This window comes from Molossus molossus, unplaced genomic scaffold (assembly GCF_014108415.1).
Source record: "Molossus molossus isolate mMolMol1 unplaced genomic scaffold, mMolMol1.p scaffold_m16_p_20, whole genome shotgun sequence".
Lineage (NCBI taxonomy): Eukaryota > Metazoa > Chordata > Mammalia > Chiroptera > Molossidae > Molossus > Molossus molossus.
Window position 1 is genome coordinate 52,850,243 of NW_023425356.1, and position 13,656 is coordinate 52,863,898.

Sequence of the window (13,656 nt, forward strand, 5' to 3'; positions counted from 1 at the left end):
TCCAGGCTGCAGCCCGGCTCACGGCCGCTCCGCGGGCACCCCTGCGGGCTCCGGGCTTGAGGGACAGGCACACAGAGATCGTGCCCAACCCCACACGCTCAGTTCGAGCCTCTGCGCATCTCGTGTCTGCTGAAGCAATTGGCACACTCAAACCGCACGTCCGGAAGAGGGAAGCCCCGTGGGCACCTGCCTGCTGTCATGGGGCATGCTCCAGGGGGGAGGGGTAGGGGACCTGGGGGCAGTCTTCCTCGCCCTGACGGCTCAGCCTCGTTTACTCAGTGAAGCGAACTCCACGGCCCCCGCGCGGCGGCGTAGGAAGACCAGTTCCCGTTTTCCCTGTGGGCGCCTTGCTGAGCCCGCCCACTTGGGCCTCCTCCCCAGAATATCCCCAAATCGGCACATTCCCCGAGGGCTTTGGTGTGACTGCTCAGCCCTCAGCAAGCCCACCCCCAGGGGACACCAGCTTCTCAGGTGGAGAGAGGTCAAGTCCCCGCCGTTCTTGGCCAGCAGGTGTGTGAGGCTCCATCACTAGGTCACCCAACTGCAGAGTTTAATTGGCTGCAGAGTCAGTACAAGGTGTTTGCGTCTTACTCCCCCCCCCCCCCCCATGTGCAAAGGCACAGAGAACAGGCTGCAGCCGAGCTGCGGGTCCTCTGGAGGCTGACTCCGACAAGCCAGGTGCACTCACTCCTCAGTGCTTGCTTGACGTCAGATATGAATGTGGGGGTGGGAGGTCCCCAAACCACATCGAGGAAGGAATTACAGATCTTTAGGCTCAGAGTGAGGACTCAGTGAGGACAGAGTTGTTCCTCCCAGCGGGGGGTCAGATCCACTCTCCTTCCCGTCTCGGAAGGCAGAACTAGAATCCATTTATCCAGCCGCTTAACAAAATCAGGAGTGTTTACACCTGGGTGGGACGGTCAGATGAGGCCACTGGACTCAACCTGGGGGATGTCGGGAAGTCGTTCTAAGAATCGGCGCGGACAAACAGCAGAGCCCTCAAGAGCTGCCCCCACCTGCTGAAACCACCGTGGGCGAGCTGGGAGGGAGGAGGTTCTGGAAGACTCCACGGTCCCTTCGACTCCACACCTGTTTTCGCAGCTTTACCTGAAGTGACGTTAAAGACGCCACCGGAATCCAACCCGTCGCCCACCCCTCTTGTTGTCAGTTGTGTAAATCTTGCCTGTCTTGCGCCATGACATGCGTTGTGCCCCAGAGCCACCTCGCTAACCAGCAGGCAACTGTGGGAGAAGCTGGGCTGTCGCTTTCCACACCCCGTTCCCTCCGCGGAGCTTAATGTCGCAGGAGTGGAGGGCGTGGGCAATTCGTCCCTAATGCCCGGCACGGAATCCCCCAGGAAAGACGCCCACCTGATCCTGAGTGGTGACAGGAAGCAAACAATGTGAGGATCTGCCCCAGCCCAAGTACAGTTTCTCCCCTCGTTTCTGTCCTGAGCGCCTCACCTATGGTAGATGCTTGGCAAATATTTACGGAGAGAATGACTGCGATGACCTGTCATCTTTATTATTATTATTGTTATTGGTTTTATCCTCACCCAAGGATATTTTTCCATTGACTTTTAGATAGAGTGGGAGGGAGAGAGAGAGAAACACTGATGTGAGAGAGGCACATTGACTGGTTGCCTCCCTGTGACCCCCCACCGGGGCTGGGGACCGAACCTGCCACCCAGGTGCATGCCCTTGACTGAGAATCGAACCTGCAACTGTTCGGTTCGCAGGCCGATGCTCTAACCGCTGAGCCAAACCAGCCAGGGCAGATGAACTGTCATCTTTAACATTTGTATCAGTGACTGAGATGAAGACACAGAAGGTAGGTGTGTTCGATTGGTAGGTGACTCACACCTGGCAGGGAATGCTGGGTGGCAGCGGGCACACTCAGTGTTGGCAAGCAGTTTGACGGCCCGCGACATCAGTTAGCTTGGGACCTAACCACCAGCTTTCAAAACTCAGTGGTAATAATTACATGGAAGGGGCCTGTTTTGATGGAATTTCACCTGGGGTGTTCATCGACCACAAAGTCAACAGGAATCAAAGAGAATGTCGCTTTAATAGAACTATAATTGTTGTCAATGGAAGTGCAGTTCTTGGGGTGCCACAAGGAAAAAAATTTCCTGAGGTCCCCATGGGAGGATGGGGTTTCATGGAAAGCTGTATTGATGATATAAAATTAAGGAGGTTTCCCTCCAAGTTCCTATTTCTGTCCCTCCGGTCATGGAAGAAGTCCAATCTTGTCTTCACCTGGGCCAGAAGTAAGACCACTGCCCAGAATCTCTGTATTAAAGCACAGTCCAGTCCAGCATCGGGCTTTTAGCTTGTGTCCCAACTGCAGTCCACTGCCTGTGGGGTCCACATGGCCACGTGGCTATGGAGACAGAACAGGTGAGCGCTTCTCTCTTTGTGGTCAGTACTTACCTGGTCCTCGCACAGGCCCTGGCACGCAGTAGGTGCTCAGCCACGTGTGCTGTTGTGTGAATAAACTAATGTGGTCCTGTTCCTGTGGGCCTCTGAGGTCCTTAGCCCACAAGCCTAGACGTGTAGGCTCCCTGGTTGCTGTCACCTTGAAATACCTGTCTTTCTCCTTCTCTCCTGAGTCAGCTTTAGCAGAGGTATTTAGCACTGGTTCTCATTTCCTCCTACAGTCTTGGAACTGATTTTTAAAATTCATTACAGAAGTATTTCTTTCAACCTATCTTGGAATCCTTCCTGTTCTCCAATAAATTAGAATACAGAGGCGGCAGTGACCTCTGCAAAATGCCCCGCTGTCCCATGGGGTTTTCTTGTTAGTAGCTTTTCGTGAATTTTAAAATACAAGACAAAAAGGAAAAGTCAGCAGGAGGTACGGGGGATCTCGTTCTCCTGTGGATGTGCCCATGTGACCTTGGGAAGGTTAAGGCCCTTCTCTGGGACCATGTTTCCCAATCGGTAAAAAGCGAGTGAAAACACTTCCTTTGTGTGTTGTTGTAAAAATGCCAAGGAGTCATGTACAAGGTTGATACCCAATATATGGCAAGTGTCGTTTTTCTTTTTCTTTCTTTCTTTTTTATCGTCACCCGAGGACATTTTTGCATTTATCTTCAGACAGAACAGGAGGGAGAAAGGGAGGAAGACAGAGAGAGAAACATCAATGTGAGAGAGACACATCAAGTGGTTGCCACCCACACGACCCCAACTGGGGCCAGGGACAAACTGCAGCCGAGGTACGTGCCCTTAGCAGGACCCGCACCCAGATCTCTCTGGTCCATGGGCTGATGCTCTAACTGCTGAGCCAAACCGGCCAGGGCCATTTTTTATTTTTCGTAATCCCCACCCGAGGGTATGTTTTTATTGATTTGGGGGAGTAGTGAGAGAGAGAGACAGACAGAGAAACATTGATCTAAAAGAGAAACATCAACCTTTTGGTGTACAGGATGACGCTTAATCTCACTGAGCTACCTGGCTCACCTAAAGCAGTTTCTCAAGACTTTTCTAACACCATTTTCCAGAAAATTTTAGCTGTAATTCAGGAACAGATATTTTTTATCATGACCTAATCTACACATTTGTTTGTGTATTTATGAAAAAAAGTTTAACACTTAGCCCTGTGCGGCTCAGCAATTAGAGTGTCAGCCTGTGCACTGAAGGGCTGTGGGTTCGATTCCTGGTCAAGGGCACATACCTAGGTTGCAGGTTCCATCCCTGGCCCTGGTCAGGGTGTATGTGGGAGGCAACCAATCGATGTGTCTCTCTCACATCGATGTTTCTCTCTCTCTCTTCCTCCCTCCCTCCCTCCCTTCCACTCTATCTAAAAATCAATGGAAAAATATACTCTGCTGAGGATTAACAAAAAAAAAAAAAGTTTCAACACTTCGATGGACTCACTGCTTACCCCTCCTGTTGATAGTTTCTGTTTTATTTTTCAATTCTTGTCAGAACCCCCTCCGTTAATTCCATGACCCCCTGGTGGACCCAGGCGGGAAGTAAGAACATTAATGCTTCCAACTGCAATTACTTCCAAGCCCAGCCCCAGGTCCTGGAGTTGGTAGAAATTCCTCAAATTCCAAGCAATAAATATGTTCCAGTCTCCTGCGTGTACCCACCCTGTGTCAGCGGCTGAAACAAAGACGGTGCAGAGCCTGGCACAGAGGTACTCACAGTCCGTGTCTGTTGCTGCCACTAGTACGGAGGCGCGCAGAGACTTGCGTTTATATCGCGGCCGGCACGAGGTCTTGGTGGGCATTTTCTGGTTGATTCATCTGGCGTCTCTGGGAGGCAGGCAGGAGGCAGATAGAGCCTTTCAGGCTGTTGTCAAAACCAACTCTTGTCTCCGCTCGCCTCCCTGCCGGGGAGCTGGCCGGAATCCTTTGCTGCCTCCGTCCGAGGCTGCGGGGTCCCTCTGTCCGACCCGCTGTCTTCCGGGGACTTGTTTTGTCTTCCTCTGTAGATGGAGAAACGGGCACAGCGTGCTCGAGCCCGGGCTGAGCCCGAATAAGACCTTAATTCCACCGATTACGGAGTGAGGACACTTGATGCCGGCAGCTCGAGGTGTCACCGGGAGTGGGGTAGCTTGTCCGGGTGCTGGAAACGGCCGAGGCAGAGCAGGGCTTCCGACAGGCGCTGTGTCTTTTCCGGCGACAACACTTTCATGCTGGTGTGGGCTGACGCTCTGTCGCTGGGAGAAAAGCATCATCTGAAATGCATGCGATTCTTCTGAGGTCTCACGGGTCCGTGGGCGCCGTGTGTGGTCGTCCCCTGGACACAGTCCCTGTGTGGAGGAACACGGGTCACACGGACACTGGGCCATCATGATCATCACATGACGAGGACGATGTCAACAGTTGGCAAACCCTCCCTGGGCGCAGAGCAGGGCCTGACGCGCTCGGCCGTGCTGTGAGCGGGCCACGAAGGCCGCGGCAGGACGGTCCGTCTACAGCACAGGGGCCGAGCGCAGCAGAGGAGCCTCCGAGGCCCTGCAGTGAGTCTCGGGGAGCCGGGTCGGAGCTCAGGCCGCCAGCTGCAGGCCGGCTTTGGGGGCGCTGGGGGTGCGCGGCGGGTGAGAAGGTCCGTGTCCGATCCCACAGACCTCGCGCTCTGTCCTGGTCGCTGACAGCTCTCCCTGCAGGTGATGGCCCTGCTCCAGGTGCTCGTGCGACTCCCTGCCTCAGAGACCCCGGCTGAAGAATCTTTTCACAGATCGTTAAAGCAGTCGGAAGAAGGTGATTTGAACTGAGTTCGCACTGCCTTTCAAATCGGTCCTGAGTTCTCCATAATCAATCTCTGTCACTGTACTTCTTGGGCCCATCTAGTAAGGAAGCAGGAGGCTTGGGAGGGTGCAAGGACAGTGAGTGTGCATGTGCGTGCATGTGTGCGTGCATGCATGTGCATGTGTGCGTGTATGTGCGTGCGCATGTGCGTGCGTGTGCACGTGCATGGGGAAGTACTTTCCAAGGGTGTGCAGCATACTGTCATCGCAATGACTCAGCAGACTTCTGTTCCCATGGCTCATTTGATGGGAGCAGGAAAAGCCAGTCAACCTTTTGGTCCAGATGAGCAGCATGGCTTCAGCCCTCGTTAATTAAATGAATAAATACAGCAGTGGAATAAACCCATCCATAGCAAAACTTCTTCTAAGTGGCGTCTACAGGCTGACCTGTGATGTCCCACCATCTGTGCCAACCCCGCTCTCGGGAAATGCACCCGGATTTGTGTTTCCAGGGGGCAGGGATGACATTTGTGTCCTCTCTGGGCACAGTGGCAGCACTTGGCACATGACTGGTGATTGGTCGGAGTGAAGTCTCTGGACGTGCGGAGCCAACTCGGGACTTCAGCCCTTCATTCCCTGAGCTCAGGGACTCAGTTTCCTATCGTGTCGTAAAGGTGGCGGAGGAGGTGCGGGGTGATCTTGCGCAGACATCCCACCAAGCCCGTCAACACTTAGGTTTCCAACCAAGAGGTTCCCTGATGGATCTGAAGATGCTTCAGCCAGTTCCCTGAGCAGGAGGAAGAACTGCCTGCCAGGATGCTCTGTGCCCCGTGTCAGTGACCCAGGAAAACCCCAAGTCCAGTCGACTAGGGATGGGTGGCAAGCCAGCTCGGGGGCCTTTGATAGTTAGAAGAGGGTGGGAAACTGGGTGATTTAAGACTCACTGAGTTCTCAGTGGTCCCGACCCAGCGATGCATGCTGGGAGCCCGAAGTGTGCATGTTTTCCTCGGCGACTCAGCAGGATTGGAGTTGCGCGTGCGGGCGTGCTCTCAGTGGGGTGAGTGGGCCAGGCTGGCGTTCACGGCCAGTGCAGGTGCGCCTCTGGGAAGCCGTGAGCATGAGAACGTGGTGGGCACCCACTCAGCCTCCATCCATCCGCAGGGGTCTGCTGAGCCACCTGCCCAGGCAAGGACTGGGTGATTCCGAGCACTGCCTGGGTCGCAGGCCTTCATAGGTGCCCGGTGAGGGCTCTGCCCCCGTGAAGCTGAGAAGGGGAGAGACCGTCAATAACCAGGCAAACCTGTAAATAGATAAACGCGATTTTAGGCTCAGATGAAGGTTATGCTTCAAAGTGGCCACCCTTTAAACTTGCTCTGCTGCGTATTTCAAAGCGGTTTTGGATGCCTGGGGGGTTACTGGGTGAGGCTGCATCCGGGCTTTTGTGTTTCTTGTTTCTTTGTTGTGAGAGCCCCTCAGGTGGGTTGCTGTGCAGCCAGGGTTGACGGTCCCTCCTCCAGCAGCAGGTGAGGCCTGGGGACAGTCAGGGCCTCTTATCAGCTGTCTGTCACACTGCAGGGCTTTGGTGCCGAACCAAACCCGGGAAATTCCGGAATGAAAATAGAGGACCACTTTTTTCTCAGAGTGAGATTTAGCCAATGAAAACCCACTTAGGTTTGAATTTCCAGTAAACAAGGATGAACATTTGTGTGTGTGTGTCTCATGCACTATAAATATTATCGTTCCTGGGAAATTCAACTCTAGTTGGGTTCTGCATTTTACCTAGTACCTCTAGATAAAATGAGAATCCGGTGGGGGTGGGGGTGGGGGAGATGGTACTGGACTCGCAAGGACGTACAGATAGACGACAGAATGATTGACTGATGACAGGGAGAAATGTGATCTTGGCCCAAGACACCGGGGGTCTCATTTCCCTTGGGTCCTGGGCAGTGCCAACCAAGTACATGGAGGCCCCCTCGCTTGGCCTGGAGGAAGGTGGGGAGTGTGAGTGACTTCCTCTCGTTACCTTGGCAACTGCCCCCTGCCTTTGCCTCACAATTACCCCGCCGAGGTGGTCCCCAGCCCGTTTCTTTTTCTTTCTTAGCTCGTTTTCCCTCTCAGGGCCCCCAGTGGGGCCCCCTGTGTCATGGAGTCTAGGGGGAGCCGCTAGGCGAGGCCAAGCGCGCCCCGCGGTGGGTGCCAGGGGTGCGATTTGGTCGGTGCGGGGTGCGCGAGGGGGTGGGTGCCAAGGACGTGCATGGTGGGTGCGGGGCGCGCGAGGCGGCGGGTGCGGGGCGCGCGAGGAGGCGGGTGCGGGGCGCGCGAGGGGGCGGGTGCCAAGGACGTGCATGGTGGGCACGGGGCGCGCGAGGCGGTGGGTGCGGGGCGCGCGAGGCGGCGGGTGCGGGGCGCGCGAGGAGGCGGGTGCGGGGCGCGCGAGGAGGCGGGTGCGGGGCGCGCCAGGCGATGTGTGTCTGTGCGGAAGGCGGTGGATGCCAAGCGCGCGCACCCCACACGGAGTGCGCGTCCCCCACACATTCTGCCCGCTCTTCAAAGGCCTTTAGAAATGGAAGAGGCGAGCGCAGAAACGCACACGGACGGCAGTTTTATGAGAAAATGCAGATAAAGAGCCCGGCGTTGGGGCCATATGTTCACCATAATCTCCAAAGCCGCCCCTTCAATTAGAGGCTCCCCCGAGTTCTGATGCCGGCCCTGAATAAACACGCCGTTCTGAAAGAAGGACTTGGTTTCCAATTAAAAGTGTACTAACATTTCTCCTTCCCTTAATTCCCCCGGGCGCAGGGCCCGGGTCGCGGCGGGGTCGTCCTGTCCCCAGCCCTCATCCTCGCCGCCCGTTCCCAAGTGACGTCAAGCGGCGGGATTAGGGCCCACCTTGTGTCCCCGGTGCCGCTGCCGAGTTAATTAAAGTAATGCCACGTAAATCCGCCTGCTGGCTGTGCGGAGCCGCGCCTTGGGGCCGGGCTTGGAGAGGGGGCTTTCTGAAAGCAGGTGCTGGGTGTGCGTGTGTGTGCGTGTGTGGACCCAGATTACCTTTGTCCTCGTCCCCAGGCCTGCACCTCTGCGCATGCTCAGGAAGGGGCAGCGCAGGGAGGACCCGCACTCGTCCTCTGGGTCCCGGGGCCCTGCGTCCTGGCTGGCGGCGCGCACTGCCTTCCAGACACCGCTGCCGGCTCCTGTCCTTCCTGCCCGACCTCCAGAGTTCACGGGGTTTCCGTAAATGGCAGCCCGAGGAGAGGTTCTTGGAATCGAAGGACCCCGCCGCGCCCCGGGGGGTATTCTTAGGGGCTCCCTCGAATTAGACTCCGAATCGGAGCGCGCAGGGGGGCCAGCTGGAGGCTGAAGCTTCAATTTCTGTGGAATTTTTTTCCTCTGACCTGCGGAAAGTTGCCTGCTTTTGGGGGGGGTGGGGGGGGTGGATAGATTAACTTTCTGGCCTACTGTCTACACCCTGAAAGAATCAAAGAATAGGAGCCGGTCTCCGAAAAATTCCAGAAACATCAACGAGCAGAAAAGCCTCCCACGGCATTCAAATGCAAATGGTCCCTTCTTTCCTGAATTATCTTCCCCAAGTAATTAGGCCCTTTGCAGCCGCCTCGGTGAGGACTTCAGAGAGCTGTCTCCTAAGTCCCGGCTGCGCCCCCCCCCCCCCCCAGGGATGCCGCTAAATTAAAGTGAGGCCAGTTTGCCAGACCGTCGGGGCCCAGCTCTCCTCGGACACTGGGTTACATACTAGTGATCGCACGAGGAACAGAAGTCGCTTGGGTTGTAAGTCCTTGCCCCTCAGTGCACGAGAAACTCCCGTGACAAAGTAGTACAGTGAGATACAACGTGCATGCGTGTCACGGTGGAGGTGCAGGGTACTAAGATCACCCAGATGGGCGTCAGCCATTTTCCTTGGCGGGGCAGAGGGAGGAGGGGGCTGTTTGGAAAATGCTTCGCCGTCCCCGAGTCTGGACAGATGGTCCTTTCAGATGGTCGGAGGTGTGAGTGTGAAACCCGTCTGTATTAATGTAGGTGGAGCGCTCATCACCGTGCCTGGTCCGAAGTCCATGCTCAGTGAAGAGAGCGAGGTTATACCTATGCGCCGCGGTCCCCCGACGTCCCGCCACCCTCTGGCAAGGAGGGTGAGGACGCGGGACGTGGCAGCACGTGAGGCCCACTTACCGGTGCCCTTGGTCGCAGTGGGGGAGCTGTGTGTTCGGCTGCTTGACCGTCACAGAGGAACCACAGCTGGTGTTGCTGCTCCAACAGCTGGGCTGCGACGAGAGGGAATTTGGGTTCCGGAAGGAGGGATGGAGGACACCAGACACAACCTCTGTGAAGTGGACCGTGCAGAGGGAAGGTGACATTGGTTCTAGCACTTTCCGCAAGACGTCGTGCAGATTTACGGGTCTGGGGCCGTCCGTGCGCTCAGAATTGGGCTTCTTTTCTTGGTCAGCAATGACTTTCAACTTGAGCCGCTCGTCGTCTTTGCAGATGTCTGCCCCTCCCCAAAGCAGACAAGGCGAAGCTGCCAGGTGTCCCCGCCCCGGACAAAGCACAGTGTCCCTCCTACCGCCCCTTCCTCCTCTGGTGACTCATGGCTTTGAGACAGCCCGTGCTGCGGTCCCGCTCTGCGCTGGGGGTGAGGGGACCCAGAGGCCTGGCTCTCCCTCCGGCAGGCTGGGAGAACGTGGACTGGTGTTTTCCAGTTCTTTCTACGGTCTGAGCGGAAGAATGGAAATGCCGCCTTCTCTGATGAGCCCAGGGTCTCTGAGCCCCCAGACTCAGGGCGGGGCTCTGCCTCTTCTCAGAATGTCCCGGGCCTCTCCCTGCCCTTGTCGGAGGCCACTGTTGCTCCAGTCTGGCCATACCTGGTCTTTCCCGCACCCGGGACCACGTGTTCCATCCTCGAGGCGCTTTTATTGACTGCATTTCAACGTGTCCCGCGTGGGGCGGCGGCTCCCGGCCGTGCGATGAGAGAGCCTCGCACCACGTTAACGGGTCACGCGCTCCTCGGTCCGGAACGTGCTCGCATGTTCTCAAGGACGCCCGGTCTGACGGAGTGGGGCAGGTCGCTTCCGTCGGACTCTTCCTCCGCGTCTAGCGCGCGGCGGGACCGGCTCTGACAGTTGGCCGTGCGACAGCGGTGCAGAGGCTCGCGGTCCAGGTCTCTCTCCAGTGCCCGGATGAGTTCCCTCGGATCCTCGCCGGCCTTAGGTTTTCTTCTGCGGCTTTGGGATCTGGCCGTGGTGCTGACTTCATAGACCCTCGGTACCTGTTTCCAGTGAGCTCTGTACCTGAGCCCGACTCCTGGGGTGAGCGGTTGCCATGCCTCCGTACCTGACTGCCACCCCAAGTGAGAAAAACAGCCAGAAGCAGTTTGGAGCCGACCGAGGGTTCAGTGCGGCTAGTGCAACCGAGTGCCGGAGGCGCCCCCCTGCCGAACGAGGGGACCCTGCACACCTGTGAGGTCCCTGTCAGTCTTGAGAACTGTGTCAGCCAGGGGCCAACCAGGAGGGTGGGAACAGCCATGAGCATCGCAAACAGAGTTTAATACAGAAGGTTGGTTACACGGCCGGTGAGATCGTTGAGAGGCAGTCAGATCGGGGCGGGGATAGCGGTCACACGTTTGCCACAGAGGAAGCTGCAGGGTGACAGGTGATGTCGCCTCTGGGGACGCTTGGGGGCTTTTCAGGGGTGACTTGGAGACACGGAGGAGCATGGTGACAGCAGCACCACCCAAGGCAGAGCGAGGTCTTGGACGTACCTTGGTGTCTCTCTTTCCTCTGACGTCCCTGTAAACGCCTCGCCCTGGCGGACCCAGACAGGTGCCGCCCCCGGAGGACACGGAGGAGACGTGGATGGAGTCTGAGTCCACCGAACGGCACACAGTCTGTGCCACCCGGGGCACCAATGAGGAAGAACGTCACACGCATCTAACTTGACGGATGGATAATTTAAGAATCAATATTTGTTCGGAGAAGTGGGGGCCTTCTTTCGAATTGGGGAGGCAGCAGGTATCATGGTCTACATTGGATGGGGAGCAAAGTGTAAAAGAAGGCCCTGAACTGGGGAGGGGAGGGACAGGGACAGGGTGCTGCTCCAGTCTCTGCCACTGACCAGCTATGCTTCTTGTTGTCCCGGTAGCAAATCCAAAGCCCCTGACCTGGACCCTGTGCCCTCACGTGGTCTGGCACCTCCCTCTTCCCCTCGTCTCCCGCCTCTCTCCCCTTCACAGGCGGTGACGGCCCTCACGGCCGAGCACACCCAGTGCCTTCCTCCTCTGCGGGGACACTGCACCCTGAGCTCTTCACTCCGCTGGCTCCTCCTCGTCACCACCCACTGTCACCTTCTCTACTGAAATAGTGCCCTGACCACGGATTTCTGCACTGCGCTCACCAAGTGTTAGATCTCTGCGCATCGCTTCCCACTGTTTGTATTCTGCAGTGGTCTGGTGGTTCTCTGATACGTTTTCCCCGAAGAAGGGTACATGTCTCTCTGTGATTAAGCCCGCAGTGAGTTTGTCTAGGGAGGAGTCAGCTCTGTGGTGAGAATGGTTAGCATGTTTACCAGCTCACACCAGCTCACCCCAGCTCACGCCAACTCACCAACTCACACCAACGCACACCAACTCACCAGCTCACACCAACTCACCAGCTCACCCCAACTCACACCAGCTCACCCCGGCTCACACCAACTCACACCAACTCACCCCAGCTCACACCAACTCACACCAGCTCACCCCAGCTCACACCAACTCACACCAACTCACCCCAGCTCACACCAACTCACACCAGCTCACCCCAGCTCACACCAACTCACCAGCTCACACCAGCTCACCCCAGCTTAACCCGCTCACGCCAACTCACCAGCTCACACCACCTCACACCAATGCACACCAACTCATACCAGCTCACACCAACTCACCAGCTCACACCACCTCACACCAGCTCACACCAACTCACACCAGCTCACCCCAGCTCACACCAGCTCACCCCAGCTCACACCAGCTCCTCAGGCCCCTGGAGCTGTGCTGTCCAGATCTTTTTCTTTCCAAGAATCAGGAAGCAATTATCTCCCTTAAACTCAGATTTTATGTTTTTCTAATACCTTAAGTGAGCATTTATGGAAACTGCCAGAGAAGCTAATTTCAAATTCTTAATCATTTAAAGGTTTTTTTAATTGATTTTTTGAGGCAGGGAGGGAGGGAGAGAAAGAAACCTCAGTGTGAGAGCAGCACGCCCCCTACTGGGGATCAAACCCGAAACCCCGGTATGCGCCCTGACTGGGAATTGAACCGGCGACCTCTCAGTGCATGGGACGACAGCCAGTCAGTTGACCCACACTGGCCAGGGCTGAGTCTTTTTCATTTGGGGGGAAATAATGAACTCTAAGGCTTCCAACCCTGTCTAGAAACAATTTTATTTTTTCAAATAATTTTATCCTCCTCAACATGTAATTAATGCAACAGAATTGGACTTTTCCAAAGAGACTTGGTATTCAGTCAGTTGTGGGAGCAAAGACACTCAGACCAAACTGATATAGGCAACACCGTGGGTGCGGACCACCCCCCAGGCCTGCCGAGCCGCCGGAGGCTGGGCTGTGCACTTTCACCGAGACTGTGCACCAAGCCCCAAACACCCCACTCGGCTTGTGACAGGTCCCAGGTCCTCCTCGGAGCCTGGCCAAATCAGAACGGTCCAGTTATCTTTTCATCCAGTGCCTCTATCCGTGCTTGGTTTGAATGCAGCGACGTGGGTGTGGAGGGGTTTTCTGTTACCCGATTATCAGTATTTTCAGTATGTGACAGTCTACACCCAGGGACAGTCAGCATCTGCACAGAGCTTATCAGTCTGAGTTGCAGGAAGCCATGTTCTCATTAAAAAGGGAGAGGAGAAAGTGATAGAAAAACTCAGGAAAGATGCAGTGTCTGAGTTTGTGAGTGCATGTGTGCATGTGTGAGTGTGTGAGTGCATGTGCATGTGTGAGTGCACATGCATGCGTGTATGTGTGTGTGCATGTTCATGTGTGTATTTGTGTGTGCACGTGTGAGTGCGTGCACACATGTGTTCATGTGTGTGCAGTGTGTATGTGTGAGTACACGGCTGTGTGTGCATGTGTGAGCGTGAGTGCATGTGTGAGTACGTGTATGAATGTGAGTGCATGTGAGTGTGCAAGTGCACACGTGAGTATATGTGTGAGTGCAATGCACACGTGTACGTGTGACTGTGCAAGCGTGTGTGTGCACGTGTGCGGCTGCAAGTGCCTGTGTTTGCATGTGAGCACATGTGCACATTGTGCATGTGTGAGTATGTGTGTGTGCACGTGTGTGGGGGCATGTATGTGTGTGTGAATGCATGTACGCACGTGTGTGTGCATGTGTGTGCTAGCATAAAGCCCATTTACATGTGAAAAGGGTTGAGTCTCCTGTGAATCCCCAGTAATTCCACCATCACT

At 55.9% G+C, this 13,656-nt stretch overlaps 1 protein-coding gene across 1 annotated transcript in view; it reads left to right on the top strand.

Annotated features, from left to right (window-relative positions):
- LMX1A (LIM homeobox transcription factor 1 alpha) overlaps positions 1-13,656 on the top strand; it is a 100,085-nt gene that overhangs the window by 75,139 nt on the left and 11,290 nt on the right. The window lies entirely within an intron of this gene.